Here is a 12,501-nt window from a genome sequence, read left to right as displayed (position 1 = left end):
CGGGCGGGCGGGCGGGGAGGCGGCGCCTCCTCTGCCGCTACGACCCGCCCTCTGCGGCCGCTCCGTAGCCTCGGCCGGGCGGCCAGCGGCGCGCTCCCCCGGGGCTGAGGCGGCGGCGGCATGACAGCGGCGGGGGTCGGCCGCCTGCGGGGAAAGAGGGGCGCGGGCGGCCCCGCGGTCTTCTCGGCCCCGGTCCCTGCGTTCCGGCCACAGCCCCCTCAGGCCTGCTCCACGCCCCCAGCACACACAGACCCAGAGCCAGGCTCCCGCCGACACGGCGCGGGGTGCTCGCCGGTCCCCCGGGCGAGCTGACGGCCCTGAGGGCAAAGCGCACCTGTCTGCCCGGGCCCTGCCCGGCCTCGCCTGCGCCGGCCCAAGTTTGTCCTTCAGCGGGAACCCGCCTCCGGCAGCTTCTCCTTATTCTTTCCTGGCAGAAGGGGGCTTCAGGGCCATGGGCGAGGAATCATGTAGAGTTGCAGAATGATTGGGCTTTGAAGGTCATCTACTTCAACCCCCCCCCCGCAACGAGCAGGGACACTTTCAATTAGAACAGGTTGCTTAGAGCCCCCGTCCTACCTGACTGGATGTTTCAAGGGATGGAGCATCTCCAGCCTCTCTGGGCAACCTGGTCTACTGTTTCACCACCCTGGTTGTAACAAATTAAATTTGGGGGGGGGGGTGTTGGATGTCCCTGCAGCCCAGGCCAGCCTCCCCAGATGTGGGTAGTGGGGAGGCTGCTCACCATGGTTGCTGAGTACCTGGTGTACTCTGCACAGGTAGGAGTTGTGTGGAGATTTCAGTGTTACACAACATGAGAGGACATACAGGGTTCAACCACAGAAAAGCAAAGCTCAACCCCAGGATCTGAATTCTACATTCCTTGGCCAAGGAAATTTCCAGTTGAAGACAAATGCAGCTTTTTCCTGAAAAGGTGTAGCTTCTGATTTACCAAATAAATTCCATCTTTCATTAAGGTGTCCTGTATATATATCATAATGTGTATATATAAACCTCAACCCTTTGTGTTTAACATTTAAAGCTGACCAACACATACAATGATGTATTTCTCTCATGTTGCACCAAAAAAATGATGCATACACAGATGATTGAAAAGGAGCCATATGAGCATAGTGAAACACTGAACATAGCTGTTTTCATCCTTTGTGCATTAACTGAGGGCTTAAACAGAATGAACCATATTATATATTGAAACAAATGCTTGAATTCATTATAATTAACAACCATGCTGTAGGATTTGAAAATAGGACTGAGAAACTTTTCTGTCACAGTTCAGAAGCCATTTCACCCTCAATTATTAAATTAGTAATTTTCCTGATATTGAAAACATATATATTTAAATTATTTTTTAACTTGGTAAACAGGTGCACAGAAAACCTCTTGTTTGATTTTCTAAACTGCTTTTTCAGCTCCCAGATGGTAAGGACTAGGTCAATCTCCACAGAAGTCAGTGGAAAGGTGAGCTCCTTGACAGACGATTCAGAAGTTAATTGGCCTTTTCCAAGGTGAGAACTAGCATTTCAGCCCTTCAGTTTCTTGTTCTATTATTCTCATTATTTGTGCTATCAATTCAAAGTCCATCAACCAAGGCTTTTTTTTTTTCTTCTTGTAGCCCATACAACTGAGTTATATGAGTATATATAAGATCTCAAAATTTTAGTCTAACCAACAAACATATACATAAAGCAAAATGTTCTTTTCCCTGTGACTTGTGGCTGATTTTCCTTATATGCTACTTTATGTGTCTCTTGTAGATATACAAGTATTTACATTAAAACAGACATATTTAGTCATGAGACTAACTCATGCACCTCAAAATAATAGTGCATCATACATAAGCAGATTAGTCCCAATCCTATAGTTCTTAATTGACTTGAATTATAGCCTTAATGGGAAAGCTATGAATCTGAATGTTTGTGATTGCTTTCCTATAGGATATTTTATATTATTACTGCAGCATAAAGTCATGAACAGAAGACTCAGACCTTTGGGAGATGATGCATTAAAATATTTGTGTTGATTTTGTAACAAGGCAAGGGCTTTCTTCTTATGCAGATAGCATATAGTTAATGATCCTTGAATTCTGTTGTTTCTTGTGCTGTGGCTTGGCCTGCGATTGCTCACTAGCTACATTTTCTGTTGCGAAGGCAGCACAGGTTCAGTCCTACAGCCTGTGCTATGTAGGATGTGCTAGCTTTGACCCTGGTCCTTCATGTTTAACCCACCTGGCTTCCCACAGATATCATTCAGTGTCATTTCTCAGTTACATTGTTCATTTCTTCTCCAGTTATTTCTCCTCTCACTATGTGCAAACCTACCTAGCTTTAGCCTTTGTGCACAGGGATAGATGAGGAAATTTGAGTCACAGTCATTTACCAGGCTGTTGAACAGTTACCACTAAGTTGATATCTAGTACATTTAAAAATTAAAATCAAGGGAGTCCACAGGGTTTAACTCAATCCTATGTTTGCCTTGCACTTTTGGTTTTTTTTCAGTTTGAATGCTGTTGTTTGAAATTGGAACTGGAGCAACTACAGGCTCCTTTTCATTGCTGTGTAACTGACCCATTCAAGCAGGAGAAGCATAAAGAAGTTCCTGTTTTGCTTGGAGTTTAGCATGAGAGCAAGGGTATATACGTTCCTTTTATATACCTAAATTCTCTGGAAAATTGAACCATGTGTCTTGTGGGAGGGTGAAATTGGGTAGTTACAGATCTCTCAAATCATATACAAAGACCTATGTGTAACATAGGTCTCAGCCTGTTAAAGAACTCTTATACAACCTGTTAAAAAAAGGAGATTATTTTCTCCTAGCAGGTGTTTTTCTTCCTTTAGCAAAGTCCAGGGTGCATAATTATTTCTTCCTTAAAGGGATGGAACATAACAAAGGAGTTTCCAGCTGGCAAATGGAAACAGATATTCTGGTTCTTCCTCTTGGCAAGTGGAAAGCAAAGCCCCAGGGATTTCCCTGTGGCAAAAGAATGAAAAGAAACACAAAAATTTGCTTCCTATCAGGGCAGCAAACGCAAATACAATAGTTTTGGCATACTACCCTCAACACAGCTCATTTCTTAACAGAAAACCCTATTTTTCCTTTTTTAAGAAACAAATTGTAGTTTTGTTTTTTGCTTCTGTCTGATTTTTCAATTAATCTCATGTCATTGTTTACTTGACAAGATCTTGGTTTTTTATTAAAAATAAATAACTTTTATTTCAATACATTATTATTTTTTATAATATATAAATATATGTTAATTTACTTAACATAGCATATATGTTAAATTATGGTTTTAACATCAGTTTGGGAGGAAAGAAAGGAAAAGATGCCATCACCTTTGGGAGAGGGAGAGTCCATGTGTCTATTCTCCTCCTCCTGTAGCTTGTTATCTGGGAGAAGAGACCTAATTCCCACCTGTCTACAAACTCCTTTCAGGTACTTTTAGAGAGCAATTAATATCTCCCCCTGAGTTCCTCCTTTGCTGGCTACACAACCCCAGTTCCATCAGACACTCCTCACAAGACTTGTGCTCCAGACCCTTCACCAGCTTCATTGCCATTCTCTGGACATGCTCCAGCACCTCAATATCTTTCTTGAGGGGAGGAGCTCAAAACCAAACACAGTGTTTGAGGTGTGGCCTCACCAGTGCCAAGTACAGGGGGACAGTCATTTCCCTGGCCCTACTGGCCACAGTGTTTCTGACACAAGCCAGGATGCTGTTGGCCTTCTTGGCCACACTGCTGGCTCACGTGCAGCCAGCTGTCAACCAGCACCCCCGGGTCCTTTTCCAGCAGGCACTTTCCAGCCACTCATCCCCAAGACTATAGCGCTGCGTGGAGTTGTTGCAACCCGAGTGCAGGACCTGGCACTTGTTGAACCTCAGACAATTGGCCTCAGTGCATTGGTCCGGCCTCTCCAGATCTCCCTGCAGAGCTTTCCTGCCCTGTCCTCAAGCACATCAACACTCCCCCACAGCTGGGTATCATCTGCAAACTTAGCGAGGGTGCACTCAATCCCCTTGTCCAGATCATCGATGAAGATATTAAACAGAACTGGCCCCAGTACTGAGCTCTGGGTGACAGCACTCATGACCGTCTGCCAGCTGGATGTAACTCCATTCACCACCACTCTTGGGGCCCAGCCATCAAGCCAGCTTTAAACCCAGCAAAGAGTACACACATCCAAGCCATCAGCAGCCAGTTACTCCAGGAGAATGTTGTGGGAGATAGTGTCAAAGGTAGCTGACATCCACAGCCTTTCCCTCATCCACTAGGTGGGTCATCTTGTAGAAGGAGATCAAGTTCATCAAGCAGGACCTGTCTTTTATAAACTCATGTTGACTGAGCCTGATCCCCTGGTTGCCCTGCACATACTGTGTGATGGCACTCAGCATGATTTGCTCCATAACTTTCACTGGCACTGAGGTCAGTCTGCCAGACTTGTAGCTCCCTAGATGTCACAGCACTAGCAAAACTAGGCTGCAACAAGGCTTTCACCATCCCTTACCAGGTTAACTTCAATAAGTAGTTCCCACACCTTTCCCTGGCATAGCCACCAATCCCCTACAAGGTTTCAAAGGTTCATTTACTGTCTGATGTTTCTTCATCTTCCTCAGGCCAGCCCACCCTGCTTCTTGCCTCTGCTGCATCTGGAGGCTTCCTTCTCTGGGCTCCTCTTCCAGCCAGCCTCTCCTCATCTGAGCCCCCTTCTTCTCCCAGGGCCTCTCCTGTATTTCATGCCTTAGGTACTTAATCATCACAACCTTTTCACGGTTCAGACATTTTGTCCCTGAACTCATACACATATTCCTTCTTCACTTTTATCTTGGGCTTTTTAGCTTCTGGGGGCTGAACACCTTTTTTCTTATCTGCTTTCTTGAGATCTGGGGTTTTGTTTTATTCAGAGGGGGGTTCTGGTGAGCTTATAGTACCTCATCCTTTCACATCTTGGGTCACACTGGACAGTAACCCAAGGGAGCTTTCAGCAGAAGATTAAGAATATAGCACTAATACATTACTCCGTATCATAACAAGCTTCTCAACATCCCCATGGTTGCCCATTTTTTCTATGAGTGGAGACATATTCAACGAGTACATAAATGCCAGCAAGAATACTGCCAGGCTGAGCAGCAGCCATCCATGGCACTGCACTGCTCCTGTGCCTTCCCCCAGTGCAGCCATCACTGCTGTCTAGCTGGACCCACTCTGGACCTGCCGCTGCTGCAGGCTGCTGCCATGTCTGGCTGTGTATTCCACCACTACCGCTCATTACCCTCAATCTTTTAGCTCCACAGCAGTCAGGCTTCCTTCCCTTTGATCCCAACAGCTCACCTTTACCGGTGGCTGATCCGGATCCCCAGGCTCTTCCCACCTATCTCAGTGGGATCTGGATTGCAGGCTATCCTCACCCATCTTCACTACATTGGGCATTGCTGTCACTGTTCAAAACTTCAAATGTCCCCTGGCACAGCCATTATTGCTGTCACTGCTCGTTACACTCAGTCTTGTAATCTGAAGGTCCTGAGTTTGAGCCTTACATGGAGCACCAGTTGTCACAGCACTATCAAGCTGCAACAAGGCTTTTACCATCCCATAACAGGTTGGCTTCAATAAGTAGTTCCCACTCCTTTCCCCGGCACAGCCACCAATCCCCCACAAGATTTCAACAGTTCATCTATTGTTCGTGCTGTTTCTTCATCCTCTTCAGGCCAGTCCTCCCTGCTTCTTGCCTCTGCTGCATCCTTCTCCTTACCACACTTACCTCCAGGGCTCTCCCAGGCTCTGCTTCTTCCAGGTCTCTCTTCATTCACTACTCCTCTCCTATACCCTTAGAGCTATTTAACCCCTTAACAGAACCAGCCACAGCTGCACCTTATCCACATCAGCCAACCCACCGCCCCTGAAGCCAGCCCACAGCTGTATATTATCAATGTTAATTAACCCAGCTTCATTCCTCTAGAATTCCTCTACACTCAGATCCTCCTGCCTGCCCTTCTTGTAGATGGGTGTCACATTGGCTAACCTCTAGTCAACTGGGACCTCCCTGGTTAGCCAGGATTGTTGGTAACTGATGGAGAGAAAGGGTGATTCATCCTAAAGAGAGGACCCCCACAAAAAAACCAACCCAAAACCCAAAGCAAGCAAAAGTACAAGAGATCCAGGCTTACAATTCTATTTCAAAGGCAAGGCAAGTAGAAAACCAGTGAGGATTGTTTCTGCTTTTATGATCTAGCAGATTAGTTTTATTTACCAGAAAGAAGCTGAAGGAAGGAAACCTCTCCTAGATTTCTCTGACTATGGTTTTCCATAGCTATTGTTGAAGCCCTGTTAAGGGGTTTCAGGACCTTTGTTCTTGGTTTTGTGTTGAGCACAAGGTCATGTATGACCTTTCCACTTCTCGCTATAACTCTGAAACAAGATTTGCTTTGTGGTGTAAGCTATAGAAGGTCAGATTTTTTTCTTCTTGGTTTGTGGCTATTCATCTTAGAAGGCATATATAAAGTGTGACAGTAGGTTCTAAAAGTGTGATCTTGTGCCTGCAATAACTGTTGAACTGAAAGCCAGGGGAAAAAACCCAGATTATTTTTATAATGCAAACAATTAAATCAAGAGCAAAACATCAGTCAGTTGACTTGTTAACCAAGAACAGACACATGTACTTCCTAGTGAAGCATGGATATTGCAAAACTGAAAAGCTCATTTAAAAGACAATACTTGCCTGAATATTAAAGTAGCTGAGGGAAGCATAGGCTAGATTGTGACTTGGCCACCATTTGACAGCCTAAGACTAGTGTGTTTGTTTTATCAACAGGATTTTAGCTCTTTGAGTTCAAATTTCCTTCACAAAGTTGCAAACCACAGGTTTTTCTTGAGAGCAGAAGCAAAATGAAAATTAATCAAGATCACACTGTGTAGTATGTAGCATCATGGTTGTGAAGATGTAGAAATATATCATTTAACATGTAAAATATCTGTGATCTTATTATATACATGTTGTCATAGGTTACGTCTTCAGTTAGTTCATGCTGAACATTTTGTTTCACTGAATGGGACCATGCCAGCTGTGTAAAATATTCCCTGACAAATAAAAATGATACTGTCATAATTCAACAGCAACTTAGCACTGTGAGAAGAAAATCTGTATCTTTATAGAACAATGAAATACTAATACTGTTCCCAGTCCTGTGAAGATTTATGTGGTTAATTCCACAGAAATGAACTGAGGCCAGTGAGTTGCTACAGAGCCTGAGAGTTAAGCAGTTCTTTCCAAGATCAAGGCAATAGCTTTTTCTTCAGGATTTAAGTTGTCACTCCCAACACATTTGTTTTCCAGCCATAAAACTTAGAGTGTATCAGTCTGAGAGATTTCCTATTGGAGTATATATTTCCTTTTGAAGAAACACCCTACTAACCCATTAGTACATGTTCAAGAGCAGCAAAACAAGTGTTATTTAAGGAGAGCGTGCAAACCTGGCCACTGTATTTTGTATTCTCCTCCCAAATCCAAGTTGTCTTAGCGATGTCATAGGGTACATGCCTGCGAAGTCCTTCTAGTGTTGCTTTAGGGGCTGTGGTTTCTGATTTTGTCTAACTCCCTTTTGAACCTGCTGGTGCCGGTTTCCTCCACAGCCCTCCACGGCAGAAAGCTCCAGAGGTTCTCTCCACTGCATGAAGATGTACTTTCTTAATCAGTTGTAAACTGATCTCCTACAAGTTTAATTGAATCCTCTGTAGTCCAAGTAACATGGATTTGGTGAAAAACAGTTAATGATTATCTTAGCCACCATCTTCAATATTTTGTAAACCATGATTTTATCAATTTCCACCTTCTCCCCTCTCATTTGAAGAGCTTCCACCTTTTTAGTCTCTTCCTGTAAAACAGCTGCTCCACACCTTGATCATCTGAGATGCTCTTCTATGTACTGTTAGGTTAAATGATCAAAGGCTAATCATGGTGAAAACAATGACCCAACAAGGGTCAGAGGAGCAATAACAGGCAAGGGAACCCCAGAAAGATAATAAATGAAAACAGAGCCAAACTGCCTACTGCAAAGACCATCCAAAGGGAATGACCAGATCATTGTCCCTGGGGTGAAACCCACCAAGACGATCAAGGGAAGAAACTCTTTTTTCCTGAAATGTAATGTGAACTAAAGAGATGTTTTCCTAAGAGGATGTGGGACTTGTTAGGGTATGCAAGGGGAAAAGAATGGTATGAAAACTATTGTGGGCTATTTTAAGGGGATTGTGTGAATGTTCAAGGGTTACTGTGGGATGTTTAGGGAAAGGATCAAAGAGGGAGGGATCAAGGTGGATCAGGAAGGAATGAGTACACAAAGGGAAAAGAGCATTAAAAGGGCCAGTCAATGTATGATAACCTCGCTTCCATCTCCAAAATTTTTTCTAGGCTCTCAGTTTCCCCCTGCTTCATTCACCCACCCTCACCTCATTTTGGTAGCTAAGGGTATCCCATTCCCACTTACCCTATGTACTTAATTTTTTTCTTCCTCACCATTGGTATTCCCCACCAGCAATTTTTCCTTATGCTTTTGGCGCCTCTGTGTCAGAAAGGTGTAAGAACCCAGTTATATGCAAGAGTTTTCAGGACAGAACTTAGAAATAACTAAGCAAGCACAGGATGTTAAATCAGGCCTGATTGAAGCTGGATGGTTGGTGAAAAGGAGATTTCATGGGTCAACTGCTGTGTTGTGGTATGGAGTGCTCCAGGCCAGGCTCTGGTAATGGAGAAATGGTAATAAATTTTAGTTCTGCTCCCTCGATAAGGCTATCTTGATGGAGGGTACACAGCAGAATAGAGTTCATCCCAAACACTGGAGAAGGTGAACAATTTATTGGTAGTTGTGTCAAGGAGAACGCAGACCTGAAGTATTTATGTGACTTCAGGGTACAAACCTGACTGAATACCTAAGTGAACGTCCCACTGATTTCACTGGGAATTTTGCCTCTGCAACAACTAAATGGTGAGTATTAAATATTTGCAATGAAATAGTGATATCAGAACAAGGATAAAACCGAAGTTCTTAGGAATTACTTTTCTGAATATAGCCTAATGCACCATCTAATTCTGGTTTCATTTGGTCCTTATTTTGCGTAAGTAATGTGTAAGAGTGGCTTAGCTTCATTGCATCTTACAGAAATGTTTTCCTTCAGTTAGCACAACATACTGTGCACTTTACCGGGAAGTAAAGTAGCCATGTCTGCTCCACTATAAGTACAATCTATTTGAAGTTAGCTCAGTTTATATTTAGATAGTTATGAAAAGTGGAGCAATATCTATGACTCATGTCTCCCCAGCTTCAGAGACAGTATGTTCTTCATCCATAACAAAGTCATAGGACTACATCTCAGAGCATAATTCCTCCAAGTCACAGAACCACTTATAACCTTGCTGGTGTTCATACATATCAGTGGAATTTGAACAGATTTTCCTGGACATGCCTCAAATGGTATTTCAGGGATGGAGAATTGGTTGCAATTTACTAGGTTCTGCAGGCCATACTCTGCACACACACAGCTCCATGTGGATAACCAACACCACCACCCCGCCCCCATCCCTCTGTTTCAAGGATTCACTTCATTTTTTTCAAACTCTCTCCCATCAGCCATTTACTTGCTCTCCATTTTACCCATCTTCCTGACTAAGGACTTCTGTTCCCTACTATCTTGACGATGTTGCATTAATCTCATTTAGTATCCTCCACCTACTTATTTTCCCCCTTTAACATCCATTGGGCTCCTTTACTCTTTCCTCTCATAAGAAAATCTGAGTGCTTGCAGTCTCCTTTCTTCTTTGTCCCAGTTCTCCAGTTGTCCTGTTCCTTCCCATTCCATATTAACACCTCTTTGCGTAGCTTCATAGTCCCAGCCTTCTTCTGCCCCAGAATGCCCTTTTGTCTGTCAATAATTATCTGGGAATAAATAATTTAGGATGTTCATATCCTTGTGAATGTACTAAGTCTATTGCAAATTAGAAGGCACAAGAGAAAGCCATGATTATTTTAATTATGGGTGCCATCAAACAATTGTTAGATGCTAAACTGTTGCAGAGATGCTTGAGATGCCCTGCAAGTGGGTAATTTTTTCCCTTTTCTGGCTTTTTGGTTCTTTTTTTTTTTTTTAAGGATTTCCTGTTAGAATACCTAAAATATTTTGGCATAAATGAGATGCATTGTTCAAAAGTTATTCTGGTATATGCAGAGGTTCAGGTGGACAGGCAAGAGAGAAATGCCATTCAGTTGTATATATGAGTCGCAGGACTGGAAAAAAAGGCAGAGAAAAAATTAGAGATGGGTTATGTGGCCATTCCTTAAGTCCAGCAATAAGACACTTCTCAGTAATTCAAGTAATTAAGACATGCATATGGAATTTTTTTTCAGTGGAGTACATCCAACAAAACAGTGTAAACTTGTATATAAAGACTGCACATGACTGCAAACTACAAGATTTGACTGTACAGTTAAAAAAACCCAAACCCTCACACTTGCCTCACTTCTTTTTTAATAGTGAGCCCAAAAGATAAAATTTATGGACCAAATACTTCAAACAGTAGCAGTGGTAGTATTCTGCCAGTCCCACAGGGACTACACGTCTTTAACCAGGTCAAGGACATAACATATTTATCTCAGTAATATAATTTTGTGCTTCAAAGATGAAATATATATAAAAAGAAAGAAACAAATAAAGACAGAACAAATGTATCTTCTGTTGCCTCATGTTTACTGGAAGTAGCTGTGGATTTCTCTTTTATAACTTTATAGAGTTCGGTTCATTGATCCACAAATCCATGGGCCCTGATGGGATGCACCCCTGAGTGCTGGTGGAACTGGCAGATGTTATTGCTAAGCCACTCTCCATCATCTTTGAAAGGTCACGGAGAACATGAGAGGTGCTCGAGGACTGAAGGAAAGCCAATGTCACTTTAGCTTCCAAACAGGGCAAGAAGGAGGAGCCAGGAAACTACAGGCCAGTCAGCCTCACCTCCATCCCTGGAAAGGTGATGGAGCAGCTCATCCTGGAAGTCATTTCTAAGCATGTGAAGGAAAAGAAGGTTATCAAGAGTGGTCAACGTGGATTCAGCAATGAGAAATCATGCTTGACCAATCTGAAAGCCTTCTGTGATAGAATGGCTGGCTGGGTAGATGAGGGGAGACCGGCGGGTGTTGTCTACCTTGACTTCAGCAAGGCTTTTGACACTATCTCCCATAACATCTTCATAGGTAAGCTGGAAAGCAGCTCTGTGGAGAAAGAAGGACCTGGGGATTTTGGTGGACAGCAAGGTGCCCATGAGCCAGCAGGGTGCCCTTGGGGCCAAGAAGGCCAGTGGGATCCTGGGGTGCATTGGGAGGAGCGTGGCCACCAGGTCGAGGGAGGTGATCCTGCCCCTGTGCTCTGCCCTGGTGAGGCAGCACCTGGAGTGCTGGGGCCAGTGCTGGGCTGCCCAGTTCAAGAGGGACAGGGAACTGCTGGAGAGGGTCCAGCGGAGGGCTATGGAGAGGATTAGGGGACTGGAGCATCTCTCTTATGAGGGAAGGCTGAGAGAACTGGGCCTGCTTAGCCTGGAGAAGAGGACTGAGAAAGGATCTTACCTATGCATGCAAATATTTCAAGGGTGGGTGTCAAGAGGCTGGGGCCAGGCTCTTTTCAGTGGTGTCCAGTGACAGGACAAGGGGCAACAGGCACAAACTGCAGCACAGGGAATTCCATCTGAATATGATGAAAAATTTTACTTTGAGGGTGACAGAGCACTGGGACAGGCTGCCCAGAGGGGCTGTGGAGTCTCCTTCTCTGGAAATATTCAAAACCCGCCTGGACATGATCCTGCTCTAGAGCAACCTGCTCTAGGTGAACCTGTTCTATCAGCAGGTTGGACTAGATCAGGGGTCCTCAAACTTTTTAACCAGGGGGCCGGCGCGCGGATGCAGTGGCAGGCAGTCATGTGCGGCTGCTTGGTTTCCTCCCCCAACCCCCTGTGATGCAACTGAATTAAATGAGATTTTTTTAATGGAGTCCAAGTCTTATCAAAAGACATTATTTTGCCATCAGCAACAAAGCATGCTGATGGGATCAAGAAATCCTGGCACTACTGAAAAAAATCAATGACAATGATCAGACTTTGCCAGACACTTAGTGACCACAGTAGACTACACTCTCCAGGGGTGGATTCGGCAGGTTTTAAAAAATATTTTTGTTTTGTTCTTTTAAATTATTAATTTAATGTCATTTTAAGAAAATCAGCTTAAAATTAATTAGTCCAAATTTCAAAAATAGTTATCATTAACATTTCTTAATATTAAGGGACAGTAATAGAAACTATGGATGTAGCAGAAAAGAAGGGAAGATGTGAGATCATCTCTACAAATGAGGCCACGCAGTCCACAGTCACATAGAGGTCAGTCAGTTTTATATGTTTTCCAGTGACAATTTCTAGAACACATTTTTGCTTGCTGATTCATGGGAAACATGTGAA

The sequence above is a fragment of the Falco cherrug genome, chromosome 4 (genome assembly GCF_023634085.1).
Source record: "Falco cherrug isolate bFalChe1 chromosome 4, bFalChe1.pri, whole genome shotgun sequence".
Lineage (NCBI taxonomy): Eukaryota > Metazoa > Chordata > Aves > Falconiformes > Falconidae > Falco > Falco cherrug.
This window is presented reverse-complemented; position numbering follows the sequence as displayed.